Genomic DNA, 14,674 nt, shown 5'->3' on the forward strand with positions numbered 1-14,674 from the left:
GAGAAGTTGCTGCAGACATATCAAAGAGAAGTAGCCACATGGTAACTTTGTTGCCTGAAGTCCCCTTATGAAGATGGTTGACTCATCAGCAACCCCATAGGGCAATGTAATTTAACAAGCCTGGCAGAATGCGCCAGATACTGTTGGGGTTTGTGTTCCAAAAGAACAGGGGAAGGAGAAGTGATAGTGGAGAAGATGTGAATCAGAAATTTTGAAAAATTTCAAGAGGCCACTTTTGTTTTCTCATCTATTCATTGTGAATGTATTTGTCACTCCCATGCTTATAGTTTTTCTGATACCTTCCATCAGCCCTAGCTTTTGTCCAGTAGGCACTGCTTCAATAGGCTGATATACATAGAATGTAGGCATATACCTTGATGAGATGGTATGAAAGGATGCTGGGAGACTGATTTTGTTTTGCTTTTTGACTCTTTAAAAAATCAGTGAAGGCTGTTGTCTGTGGGAGTTTGAATTTGTGAGTAACCGGCATCAGTACTGAACCTAAGCTCTCATCTGTATGTACTCACTTTGTACAAAACAGAGAAATCTGATAATTCCCAAAACAGCTCATTCTGGGCTGTTGATGGAGCTACTACCAGCTGACTGTCTGGCCCTTTATATTTTGCCAAATGCCACTTTTCTGTTAACAGGAAAATACGTTTTAGTTTTTTTCATATTTTAACCACTGATGACTCCTGCCCAAGGAACTGAGTGCACTGACCTATAATGGAAACTTCTCCAAATTTCATGCACTGCAATATGGCTGTAAATATACCAGCTGCTTTTTTTGTCAATTGTTTGAAAGCATTACTGGTTCCTAGCTCTTAGGACCTTTTTGTGCAATAGGTCCATCACTATTTGTCAGTCCTCTCACATCTATTACCTCCGTGTGTTCATTGCCTTGCAGCGTGAATTTCATTGCAGCTTCAGATTTCTCTTTGCTCTTTTCAGTCACTGACCTGTGCCATTTAGCGCTGGGTCATCCTCACTTTATGCAGCTTCTGTCCCTTTCTCCTCCTTATCTGTTCATCCAAAGGGAGATTTTCTGGCTTGCTAGCTCTGGCCAGGAGTTGAATGTTCCAGGGAAGCTTTAGCTTTTCTTCCCTCCATGCATGTTCCTAGTAGCCCTGCCTTTGAAGGAGTTAAGCAGCAACAGTAGGTTATCTCCTGTGAGCTTGACCGTGGAATTAATGTTGTTTTAATCTTCATTATCTGAATGACAATGCTGTCTGTGCTCAGGAGGGTCCCTGACTAGCCAGATGGCAGTCTGATTTCTCTGCTAGTCATAATCTTTCTTTTTTTGATGGAGAAGGGAGAAGAATAATTCTTTATCTACTTCCCCAAGTCACCCCCTTTGTTAACATAATTAATGCATTTGATTCCCTCTGTTGGGGCTTCTACTGAGAGAAAAATGATTATCATGCACATTCTCTGTAAAAGGTTTTGAGAAAGGTAAAACCTTTTTTGCCCATGTTTTTCCCCCAGGCAGTCTTATACAAGGACTAGATAAATAGTCGAGTGAGAGCATTGATGGCTTCTTTGAGACATCAGACTTTGCAGAACCTGTGTTTAAAATTCCCACAGCTTGGCATGAATTCCCCCATGCTGAAACTGATTCCTGTGCCCAGAGTATAGCTTTGCTGTGTGTACTCACCTTTTCTTCCCTGTCACATCAGGTGTTGGTTCCTGCTTGCCACCAGGGGCTCTGACCCAAATGTGGATGATATCCTTGGATTTCCTCCACCTTGCCTTTCTGGTGTTCTCCTTTATTCCCCCCTACTCCTGATGTTGTTGTGGTGCTTCTCCTTCCCCTCGGAGGGAAAGATATGCAGGGCTGGCCTTACCATGACGTGAACTGTGGCGGCTGCCTCAGGTGCCAGACTGGGTGGAGGGGGTGTGCCACTAGGACCCAAAGTGTGCAAAATTGTGTTTGCTGCTGGTTCATGTGTATTCTCTCTGCTCTAGATGCACAGAGATGGTGGAATGCTGTGCTGGAGGAAGGAGGGCACAAGAGACATAGCAGGCAGGAGAAAAGGTGAGAGGGAATAACAGAAAGCAGCAGGAGCAGCAGAAGAAAAAGGAGGAGGAGCCTCTTATGTACCTCTCTAGCACCCTCAGGAGCCTGGACTGATTGACACCAGGTTCTCAGGGAGCTTCCTGCTGCTTCCCTGAACCCACTTGAGGAGAACTGAAGTAGTAGGAGCCAGTTAGGCTCTTAAGACGCTGATATCTTCCCTCACTCAGGCCCTGCTACCAGCCTGCTTATTTGTCCCCTTCAATTGAGTGTTGAGAGCCACTATAGCTGGCACAGACCAGCAGTCATGAGCGAAAGAAGAAAATGCCCCTCTGGGCAGCATTCAGAAAAAGAAAGAAAGCAAAGGAAGCTTTTCTATCTAAGCAGGAAGGAGCTCTCCTGAGGTACATAGACACAAATGTTCACGGTGAGCCTTCCAGCCCCAGTGAGGAAGTGAGTGGTGAGGAGATGCCAGATCTTCCAGTTAGTCAGAGTGCAGGTGACCTGGCAGTTACTGCAGCATACATATCTCCATCTCAAATGGATGTAACCGTGCACATTCCTGAAGAAAAGTGTAGATCAGAGAAGAGTGTGGTGGAGGCACAAGAAACAGCTGCTGCTGAGTTTAGTTCCTTAAGTCTAGATGATCCAGGACGGCGGACCCTCTTGAGCAGCAGCCTGAGGGACTTCCTTGTACTGCATGGGCCATAGCAAGTGAAAAACTTCATGTTCCCCAAAGACAATGAAAATAGAAATTTCCATCCAACACATTACTGGCGTGAAATCCCCAGTGGTGACAAAGTGGAAAGGCCATGGCTTATGTACTCAAAAACCCAGAATGTTGATTATTGTTTTTGTTGCAAACTTTTCTAGTTTAATGTTCCAGCCACATTGGGTTCTACAGGAACAAAGGACTGAAAAAATCTGGCTAGAAATCTGGCATGCCATGAGAAGGCAGCAAATCACCAGAGAGCATTCCATAGGTGGAAAGAGCTTGAGATGAGACCAAGGTTAAAGGCCACCACAGAGGATCAGCATCAAGAGAAGATTGCATCAAAGTCTTGCATCTAGCACTGCGTGGCACTTCAGATCAGCTGTATGTGCCAAACAATGAAAACTTCCTTAAAATTGTGGAGCTGATGGCTGAGTTTGATGCTGTACTCCAGGAGCATCGTAGAAGAGTCACCACCCAAGAAATGTACACATACCCCTACCTTGGAAAAACAATTCAAAATGTGATCATACAGTTACTGGCAACAAAAGTCGAACTGAAGATTGTGGCAGATCTGAAGTCAGCAAGATATTACTCTGTTATTCTGGCCTGCAGACCTGACATCAACCATACGGAACAAATGACTTTAATGGTGCATTTTGTAACAACAACACAACCTAGTGAAAATGTCCCTGCAATGGTGACTGTCAGAGAGCATTTTCTAGAATTTATTGACATTGATGATACTACAGGAGTTGGTATGACAAATGTGCTTCTTAAAAAGCTGGAAGATATGGGAATTGTGATAGCTGACATTAGAGGTCAGGGCTACGATACATTTCAGCAGGATCAACTCCAAAGGCTGTTCTGGAATATATGTGCACAAATAAGATGACCACCCTCTTTCCAAATGCTTTTGTTGCTCTGCACATATGTCTAACACTTCCTGTAACAGTTGCCAGTGAAGAATGCAGCTTCACCAAGCTGGAGTTAATAAAAACACATCTACGCTCCACAATGACACAGGAGAGGCTGGTCGGCCTTGCAACAATCTCAACAGAGCATGAGCTGGCCCAGACTGTGGATCTTCAGGAAGCAATTCAGATCTTTGCAACCAGGAAGGCACGGAAAGCACCACTTTGATTATTCAAACAGATAAAAATGCCAGTGTTTACTGTGCTGACAAGAAAAGTTACATTTGCTGTTCAAGCGTTTGAAAGTTAAGTGTTACTTAAAATTTTTGATCAAGGCATTTCAAGTTGTTAGTTCTCCTTTACTGGGGTAGGTAGCAGAGCAGTACCATGAGAGGAGTAGAACAGGAAGAAGGCAGAATTGAGGCCTTTCAAAGTTTTGGCCCAAGTGAGCAGGGCTGACTCCAGGCACCAGCAAAACAAGCAGGTGCTTGGGGCGGCACATTTCTAGGGGCGGCATTCTGGTGCCGGCCATCATAGGTGCTGACTCCAGGGCATGGGGAAAAAAGTGTCCTCGCCGCCCCAGCTCACCTCCGCTCCGCCACCGCCGCTCCGCTTCTCCTCCCTCCCTCCCAGGCTTGCTGTGCACGAAACAGCTATTTTGCACAGCAAGTCTGGGAGGGAAGAGAAGCCGAGTGGCAGGGTGCCCATGGGAGGGCAGCGGAGGTGAGCTGGAGCGGGGAGTGATTCCTCTACCCCGTTAGTTCCTGCGGGGCTCCCCCCCCAGTTCACCTCCGCTCCGCCTGCTCCCCTGAACGCGCCGCCGCTCCGCTTCTCCCCCCTCCCTCCCAGGCTTTCGCTCAGCAAGGCTGGGAGGGAGGGAGGCAGAGAGGAGAAGCTGAGCTGGAGCGGGAGCGGTTCCTCTGCCCTGTTACTTCCTCCGCCCCCCCCACCCTAGCTCACCTTCACTCTTCCTGCTCCCCTGAACGTGCCGCTGCTCCGCTTCTTCCCCCTCCCTCGCTTGAGAGAGAGGAGGGAGAAGTGGAGCAGCGGCGCACCCAGGGGAGCAGGTGGAGCAGAGGTGAGCTAGGGCGGGAGGTCGCGGGGGGCCCCCAGGAAGCAACGAGGGGGGATGCGGCACGCCCGGGGGAGGAGGAGGCGGGGCTGGGGATTTGGGGAAGAGGTTCGGGAGGGGAGCACGAATAAAAAAAGAGGGGCGGGGGCAGCCAAAATTTTTTTTTGCTTGAGATGGCAAAAATCCTAGAGCCGGCCCTGCAAGTGAGGGGGTATGGAGGCCTCATTTGAGCTCCCTGCCTAAGGTGCCAAAATGCTGTGGGCCGGCCCTGAGGATATGTTTTATACATGCTTGAGAACTGAAGTTAGTTCTGTGCAGACAACTGATGATGCCAGATGCTGAAAGAAAAATAATAATTGGCCAAGTGAACTAACGTCCTCTGTATGTCACTTGATGCCATATGTTTGTCTGTTTGGATACAATATGATAGCTTTTGAATGCCACATCTGATTCATTCCAAAATTTCATTAAATATTCTTTGAATGACATCAAGCTATTTCCCCCAGATGTATTCATTTCTGATTTTAACCTTGAAAATCTGCAATCTCTAGAGTCCTATTGCATGAATACCTGCAAAACACAATAACATTGCTTCTCCTAAATCAGACTGATGCAGCATGAGGGCTTGAACCTAAGCTGCATTGGTACCAGAGTTGTGTTGTATTGTATTGGTACCAGAGTTGCACTGAAAATGAACGCGGACAGGCGAAGGAATGGTCAGTGGTGCTCTTGTTGTGATTACCAACACAGTGTCTGAGATTGAGTGCAAACAACTGGTAGACATGCCTGCAGTGGTTTGTGTAGCATTTGATAAATACACATGACTGAGTTTATAAAATATCGATCTCATACCACCAACTCTGTCAAATCCCATTTTGCAGAAGGAGGCAACTTGACTTTCTCTGAAGGATTGAATTTTCCTGCCAGGCACCAGTCTTGTAAGTCTTTCTGGAAAATTCTCTCTAGTCCTCTAAGCAGTATGACACCCCCTACCGTCTCTGCTAACAGTCCTTGTATACAGTCAAACCTGATGTTTTGTTATTGCTAAGTGCAGTCTGGATAGTTCACCAGACTATCAAAACCTCTTTTAAATAGGGATTAATTTTTTTAGTAGGAAAACTAATCATGTGGATTGCTAATTTCTTGCATCTATCAGGTTATATTATAATGTGTTGTGGTCATATAGTTCATGCAGTGCTAGTTTATCAAGTTTCTCATCCTTGAGTTGGTATTTGGTGTGTAGTGGTGGTTGTTTTTTTTTTAATGCAGAGCCTAATGAAATCCCTAGCAGGCACGGGGCTGCAGGGATAATTTGCTTAAATTAGAGAGGCTGTAATTGAAAATAAATACAAAATACTTAACATGTCCATTCAGGGCTTCTGGCACCTTTTCTATATCATACAAATAAAACCCAGCTCATCTAAATGCAGCAAGAAATCAAGAGGAAACCAAAGCCTACCATATTCAGAGAGATCTGTCACCAGTGCACAAATCCCAGCTCTCATGGTCCCCCCTCTGTCCCCAGAACCTGTGAAACAAGGTGGGCTTTCTGTCCTGAACTAAAGAGTGAGATGTAGATCAAAAGAGGCCATTGCCAAAGTTCAGGGCCCTCCCACTCTTTTGAACTCCATTTGTTTAAGCTCTAGTGCCTCCACTGATCACAACTGCAGCAGCAGGATATGGGCAGTGAAGCTGTCTCTTCAGTAAGCCAGTCCCAAGCTATTTAGGGCTTTATAGTTAGGGCTTCAAAATCAATAGGCAACCCAGAGCAGATCTCACTGGTCTCGTGCTCATGGCAAAAACTCTGCAACCCTGGATGTTGGACACTGCTTGTCTGTCTCTCTAAACAGCAGATGAGAGTTGAACAATCTCCCTGGAGTGTGGACTCTAGTAACAAATGGTGGATATGTACTTGCAATTAAAGGAAAAAATATAATCTCATAGTTCTGGTTGCTTCTTACATCCTACATACATCACTTCTGTCATATCGAGATCAAGGCTCCTACTCAGAAAAGGATTTCAGCTCAGTCCTAACTTTAAGCAAATGAGTAGTTAATGGGACTACAGTTCATGTGCTTAAGTGCCTTGCTGAATCGGGGTCTAAGAGGCATCCAGCTAGCCATCCTCCATGTCCAATCTACTAAACACTGGGCTAGGCATTTGATGGCACTGGGTGGTCATCAATGTACAGGAATTTGCCCCAACTGATTGCATTTCCTCTCTTTCCCGCCAACAGTGCTGCACCAATAATGCTCTACTTAATGTTCTTTATTGTAATCTCCTGCTCTTTTTTCATGCCTTCTTCCATACTGGCCCTTATACCTATAGATCCTCCCTCTTCCAGTGCATCAGACAACTGTCCTCTCTTCATTCAGCTTTCTTAATTCAAATTCCTCCTTAAAACAAACATCTCCTGAGAAACCTATCACTGTTAGTTCCTGAAGGAAAGAAGTCTTTTTAAAAGGATACAACTTCATAACTCTTTTATTAGACTAGCATCTGTCAGTCTAGTGTATTTAAATTTCTGAATTGTACTATATGCCAAAGTCATCTCATTTTATTCTATTATATGTCTACATTTCCTGGGGTAGAGGTCACCTCTTCCTCTGTTTTGCAGAGTGCCATACATGCTGATGTTACTCAGTAAATAGTTACATTAACATTGAGCTTTTGTATGTAAAGTTATAAATCTGTTCGGGAAAATATCAGCACAGCACATCTCAAATGCAGGAGAGGTCACAAGTGACATGAGTTTGATGGACCTCTTTCCACAGCCCCAAACCACTATACACTTTAACATCACAGGCAGCCTCTTTTCAAGAGAGTCAGTAACTAGAATTGTACGGGTATTGCTGATCAGGACTTGGGTATATTGGCAAAGTTGTGTAGGAGAAGCTTTCACGGTACTTACCTGCATTGTACTTAGCTCTTTAGCCGATACTGCAATTCCCTTATTTTCATAAGCATCAAATTAACTTAAAAATCTTAGAAAAAATTACAACTTGATGACACTACATATAGTCACTTTGACCAGTTTTCCTGGTGTTTTGAGTGCGTTCTCACCCAACTGTTTAGTCTGCGGAACAGGTTAGCATTGCAGCGTTCATCATTGCCAAGTTGCTTTCCACCCATCCTGAAACAGAAAAAATTCACTTTAAATGAAATGTATCCATTGGCAACTGTAGCAGGCAATGGGAGGATAAACCTGTTAGAAAGGAAAATGCATGCATTGCACAGGCAGTGCTCTCAGCCATTGAGAGGACGAATGGAGAGTCTTGCACCATTCAACAAGGACCATCAACTGGCCTGTTTAAGTAGCAGCACTTTTTCTGTTCTGCAGATAGTCCATTGAGTAGCTCCTTGGCTGATGGGCAAAAGAATTAGAGGAGAAAAGATGTGGCTTTCCCTCAGGAGCAAGAGAGATCTTTTAGGAGTGGGAAGGAAGATGTCCTCCCCATTGATTTATACACCTTTCCCTGTATTGTGCAACCCTCTGAGTAATTATCTTAATAAATAGAGCACTTTTTTTTGGTATTTGCCAACTGTTGACATCTGATGACTATATTATTAGTATATCATACTGTTATATAAAGCCTCTTTGCTAATGCTCTACATATGGCATGCATGGTATGGTGAAGCGAGTAAGCTCACTCCTCACCCGGGCAATGCATAGTGGTGCTTTTCCCCACTGTACGGATAGCAGGAGAGAGCTGGTCAAGGGATTTTTCTATGTGTGCTTGAGAAATCATTTTAGTCCTTTCATATGTGGGATAAAGATGAGTCATTCCTGTATTTCAGAACTGACATCAGAGCCTTCTGTAAATAGCACACGTTCAGAAATCTGAGAAATAGAACACCCTCGTAAGTAGGAAATTTTAAGGTTACATAGCTAGTTTGTTTTAAAAACACAACAAAAAATGGAAGTAAATTTCAGCCCCAATGACAATCTGGAATTACATTCTGAGATAAGGAACGGAATTTGTTTCATCTTTCTGACAACAGACTCAGTTATTAGTCATCATTTAAGAGATAAAGAGAAGCTAAAGCAGTAGGGACATTGCCAAGAAGACTGATAATAGAGAGAGTTTCAGTCTGCACATCAGGAACTTGGAAGTCCCCTCAGAGGTAGAGAGAGCAGTAATCTCGTGGGGAAATGGAATGTCGGTGATGCTGGCCTAGCTGGCAGAGAGCTCTTTATTGAAGCGATTGGAGGAGACATGCCATGACGTGGAGGGAGTGCCTTTTGTGCATCAGAGGGTGGTGGTGTCACTGGCAACTCTTTGGGTTGCAAAGCCATACCAGTAATTATGGAAATGATCCTAGGAAGCCCTGAGAGACTCCACCAGGCACTAACATATAAAAATACCTAACAGACACGATCTCAGGGCTGTATTTATCTGTGGTCCAAGACCCAGGGCAACATCAAGTGCTCAAAAGCAAGTAAGAGAACAAGAAAAGATAAATAAGTTACATAAATTGGGTTCTATTTTTCTTCTACTTAATTTGTTATGGCCCATTAGATGGCATTCTGATGACTTGCACATTCGGTCCAATGCATTTTGACATTGGTTTGGTTTGACGAGTTTGGTCCTGGGCTAGCTGCAGGAGTATGGCAAGATTTTTCTTTTTTAAGCTTCCTGCTCTTATCTTATGTGCTGGGTAACCTATCTAGAATCATAGAACTGGAAGGGACCTTGAGAGGTCATCTAGTCCAGTCCCCTGCACTCAAGGCGGGACTTAGTATTATCTAGACCATCCCTGACACCTGTTTGTCCAACCTGTTCTTAAAAATCTCCAATGATGGAGATTCCACGGCCTCTCTAGGCAATTTATTCCAGTGCTTAACCACTCTGACAGTTAGGAAGTTTTTCCTGATGTCCAACCTAAGCTGCCCTTGCTGTAATTTAAGCCTATTGCTTCTTGTCCTATCCTCAGAGTTTAAGAACAATTTTTCTCCCGCCTCCTTATAACAACCTTTTATGTATTTGAAAACTGCTATCATGTCCCCTCTCAGTCGCCTTTTCTCCAGACTAAACAAGCCCAATTTTTTCAACCTTCCCTCATAGGTCATGTTTTCTAGATCTTTAATCATTTTTGTTGCTCTTTTCTGGACTTTCTCCAATTTGTCCACATCTTTCCTGAAATGTAGTGCCCAGAACTGGACACAAAACTCCAGTTGAGGCCTAATCAACGCAGAGTAGAGCGGAAGAATTGCTTCTCGTGTCTTGCTTACAATGCTCCTGGTAATACAAGGGTCGGCAACCTTTCAGAAGTTGTGTGCCGAGTCTTCGTTTATTCACTCTAATTTAAGGTTTCGTGTGCCAGTCACACATTTTAACATTTTTAGATGGTCTCTTTCTATAAGTCTATAATATATAATTGAACTATTGTTGTATGTAAAGTAAATAAGGTTTTAAAAATGTTTAAGAAGCTTAATTTAAAATTAATTTAAAATGCAGAGCCTTCCGGATGGGTGGCCAGGACCCAGGCAGTGTGAGTGCCACTGAAAATCAGCTCGCATGCTGCCTTCGGCACGCGTGCCATAGGTTGCCTACCCCTGTGGTAATAAATCGCAGGATGTTTGCTTTTTTTGCAACAGCGTTACATTGTTGACTCATATTTAGCTCGTCTTAGCGCAGGGCAACAGAATCCATCACTACTCTAAATTGTTCAAGTTCATGTGTTAGCGTTTTCATCAGATATATGCTGTCATGAAGAGAAGAAAAATAATCAGGTAAGAGCCTGTGATGTGAAGTTGCAGATTTATTAACAAAAATTACAATAGACTGAAAAACTTTTACTGTTGCGTGACCTGCTTCATTGCTTCTCCCCCACAAATTCCTGTTGGCTCTGCTGATCCCCAGAGCCCAGTTTTCAGCATTCCGCTGCTCTCTGCTGGTTTACAACTTCTCAGGCTGTCTTTTCACTGGGATTAGTTCAGTGACTTCTATTGTTCAGTGTGGTATGTTTGATGGTCTCTAGCACAGCAGATCATTCAAGGCACATTCTGATCTCTGGTTTGTCACCAGTGCAGACTAGTAGGTGGATCCTATTTGTACAGATTCAGACAGCAAGACAAGCTCTTTCATGGCATTTCCATGCCATTCAGCTAAGTGATCACCTGGGACAAGTGGGTACCCTGCATAATGGCTCAAAAAAACACTGTTTTACAGATTTCTGCTCCCTTCTCTTTTTCCCTGCTGGTTTGTTACCTTGTCTATCCCTCTTCCTTTCTCCCAAGAGAGCCACCTTTTCTCCCAAAACTATGGAATCTCATTGACAAAGGTGTCATCTGTGAGGTCGGCCTAGGATACCTCTTCCAGGGCACATACTCTGGATTGTGTCGTTACCAAAATTCTTGGTTCTCCACCTGAAATGAGTGAACCAGTTTCTGTCAGAGATTCAAGATGGAATTTTGTGGGTCCATTATGATTATTACTAGCCCAAAGAACTTCCTGGTGTATCTGCACACTCTCTTTACTCAGGTATATCAAAATGTGCCTGCATTTGGAGTAGGAGTAAACCTTTTCCAGTACAGGACTCTGCCATTTGAACTAGCAACAAGATGAAGAATATTCACAAAAGACATGAGGGTGGTTGTGGTAGCCATTAACAGAAAGGTATAATGTGTAGTGCCTTATCTGAGCTTATTCAAGCCCATATCTGTCAGGAAGCTTTGTCTTCAGTAAATGAACAGAGGGACCTATTCCATCCCATCTCACAACTAGAATTGCCAACTTTCTAATTGCACAAAACCGAACACCCTAGCCCCACCCCTTCCTGAGGCCCCACCCCCTGCTCACTACATTCCCCCTCCCTCAGTGGCTTGCTCTCCCCTACCCTCCCTCACTTTCACTGGGCTGGGGAAGTGGGTTGGGGTGCGGGAGGGGGTGAGGGCTCTGACTGGAGGTGCAGGCTCCAGGGTGGGGCCAGAAAGGAGGAGTTCAGGGTCCAGGAGGGGTGAGCACTTTGGCTGCGGGTGTGGGCTCTGGGGTAGGGCTGAGGATTAGAGGTTTGGGGTGCAGGAGAGGGATCCAGGTTGGGGGGGTGAGGGCAAGGGATTTGGAATGTGGGAGGGGGCTGCGGGTTGAGGCAGGGGTTGGGGTACAGGAGGGGGTATGGGCTCTGGGTGGGGGGGTGTGGACTCTGGGGTGAGGCCAGGGATGAGGGGTTTGGAGTGCAGGAGGGGGCTCTAAGCTTGAGGGGCGGTGTCAAGGGATTCAGAATGTGGGAAAGGGCTGTGGGTTGAGGCAGCGGGTTGCGGATGAGGGGTTTGGGGTGCAGGAGGGGGCTCTGGGTTGGGGGAGGCTAAGGGCTAGGGCAGGGAGTTGGAGCTTAGGTTGGGGCATGGACTTACCTCAGGCGGCTCCCAGTCAGCATCGCAGCAGGGCTAAGGCCGGCTCCCTGCCTGTCCTGGCACTGTGCTGCACCCCAGAAGTGGGCAGCAGGTCCGGGTCCTAGATGGGGGATCAGGAGGCTCCACGCACTGCCCTGACCTGCAGGCACTGCCCCCCCTGAGCTCCTATTGCCTGGCTTCTGGCCAATGGGAGTGCCAAACTGGTGCTTGGGATGGGGGCAGTGCGCAGAACCCTGTGCCCCTGCCCCTGCCCCTGCCCCACCCCCCGCCGTCTAGGGGCCAGATCTGCCGGCTGCTTCCATGTCACAGCGTGGTGCCAGGACAGGTAGGGAACTAGCCTGTATTAGACCCGCAGCACCGCCGACTGCACTTTTAACTGTCCGGTCGGCAGTGTTGACCGGAGCCACCAGGGTCCCTTTTCGACCAGGTGGGCCGGTTGAAAACCGGACACCTGGCAACCCTAGTCAAAACCATCTCATTTGTTAGTTCTTCAAGTTAGATAGGACTCTCTGCCATTCCTCTCAGTAAAGACATCCCTCAAATGATAGCTTTGCAGGCTGAGCTCTGAGATGCTTCTTGAAGGATCTCCCAGAATCCATATCACCACAGAGTATAAGAATTATGACTAAAAAGACTTTCCCTTCTCAGTTGCCCAGCTTTCAGTCTCTCTTGATGTCTTTTGTGGCACTTGTTCTCCTGCTATCCACAGAGCTCCATGGCAGACAAAAACAAGTAGGAAAAAGAGCCTTCGAGAGCAAACAGAAACAAATCTACAACCCTTTCATGCCATCACACATCATAAAGAAGACCACAAAACCACTTTTTCTACCTTGTAGGATATCTTTAAGTTTCAGCTTTGAAAAGACTTGCATTGAAGAGTAAAGGAAGAGGTGGAGCCAGAAGGCTCAATGTTGCAGTAATGAGAGCTTCTGATTGGTTGCCTCCCTGCCTCAATCTGCATAGAATTGTCCATTGGTCTGTGCTGGTGGAAAGCAGAGCTCAGAAATGTATTAGCGATGAAAAATTCTCCTTTTCAAGCAATCAAATGTGAATGAGACTAGCTGCTTTGTATCCATCCCCGGATGACATGGGTGAGGGACAGACTGGCTTCTAGGTGAGCTGAATTCCTAAAACCACCTCCAGGGATCAAAACCAAAGGGTTAGAGACTTCTAGATGACACATTTCCTTTGTGGCCCATACTCTTCACTTCACAATCAGATTATCCTCTCGAATCGTTTTTTACAGTAGTGAGATTCAACTGACTTCATTTGAGTTACTCCTTACTTACAGTGGTGTAATTGAGATTAGAATCAGGCGCTTTGTACTGAAATCTGAAGCAACTGATCCATATTTCTGTGTGCTAGTTTAATCAGAGAACTGAACGAGAGAGGATAAATTTTGAGATAATTGGGCTCAGGAGGTTTTTTTCCTCGCCACTGCCCCCCAAGTAAATAAACTGTTAATGGTCTCATAAAAGTAGTTTTGATATATAGAATTTGTAATGGCTTTGGAGCTAGATTTCCTGCTCCTAAAGTTGTACTGCATACAGTAGATAGTATTTAAAAGACTGGCCTGTTTATTGACATAAGTGTGAATACAGTAGACTAAAATAGACTGTGTGTGTGAGAGAGAGAGAGATGTCATATCAATACAGTCTGTGTATGCAAGTGATATGTGTGTGCTTTTATATATCATGCAGGTGCATAATTGTGTGAGTTAGTAGTAAGGATGGATGGTGTTCAGGATAATATTAGTCAAATAGTATTTAATTTGCCCTGAGCTCCCAAATATTGTGATGCTAGTAGTGATTTAGAAGGTTCCTATTTTTTTAATTCATACCAATTCTGTAGTTACCTTACTTTAGTAGGATATGCAGACTTGAAAAGGTTGCTCATGGCATCGCAAAGAGAAACTGCACAGCAGCAACTATCTCCTTTGATGTCAAATATGTCTTGAGCTGTTGGTGTTGGCACTGGTGCAGGGGGTTCAAGCAAGCTCATGTCTGAGTGCTGGTTTTGACCAAATGAACAGAATGATGAAGAGAGTGCGTACCTGGGACTAATCCTTTGTCAGGAGTGAGCTAGACATGCATCCTGGTTTAGGGGTCTCAGGTCTTTGGCAGTCCTCTTCCCACATTTGTCTTCCAAACACACTTACCTCATGCCACTAATACAAAATATTCTTTTTAAAGAATCACTGTGGTCTAGTGGACTGATCACAGGCTGTGATGCCAGGAACTTAAGCGTTTTCATCCTACTTCTGCCATGGACACACTGTGTGACCTTGAGCTAATTGTAAGCCATATTTGGGGATTCATTAGATAGTGCTTATACTACACTTTGTAAATGTAATGCAACATGTAATTACTGAGCATTACTCCTCCCGCCCACCTGCCCCAAACTGGAACAGGGCTTTCTTCCACATGGATCTACATGTCCATGTGAGTTGGTGTGTGTGTGTGTGTGTGTGTGTGTGTGTGTGTGTGTGTGTGTGTTGGGGGAGGGGAGAAGAGGGGCATGGGGCTTAATTTAGGAGTACTTTGGTTTAATATGAATATAACATATGCTTATGACACCTGTTATCTAAAAGGATTCCAAGGCACTT

General features: G+C 45.1%; 1 protein-coding gene across 2 annotated transcripts in view; it reads left to right on the forward strand.

Moving 5' to 3' along the window:
* LARGE1 (LARGE xylosyl- and glucuronyltransferase 1) overlaps positions 1-14,674 on the forward strand; it is a 398,517-nt gene that overhangs the window by 58,870 nt on the left and 324,973 nt on the right. The gene's annotated exons all lie outside the window — the stretch shown is intronic.

This window comes from Gopherus flavomarginatus, chromosome 1 (genome assembly GCF_025201925.1).
Source record: "Gopherus flavomarginatus isolate rGopFla2 chromosome 1, rGopFla2.mat.asm, whole genome shotgun sequence".
NCBI classification, from domain to species: domain Eukaryota; kingdom Metazoa; phylum Chordata; order Testudines; family Testudinidae; genus Gopherus; species Gopherus flavomarginatus.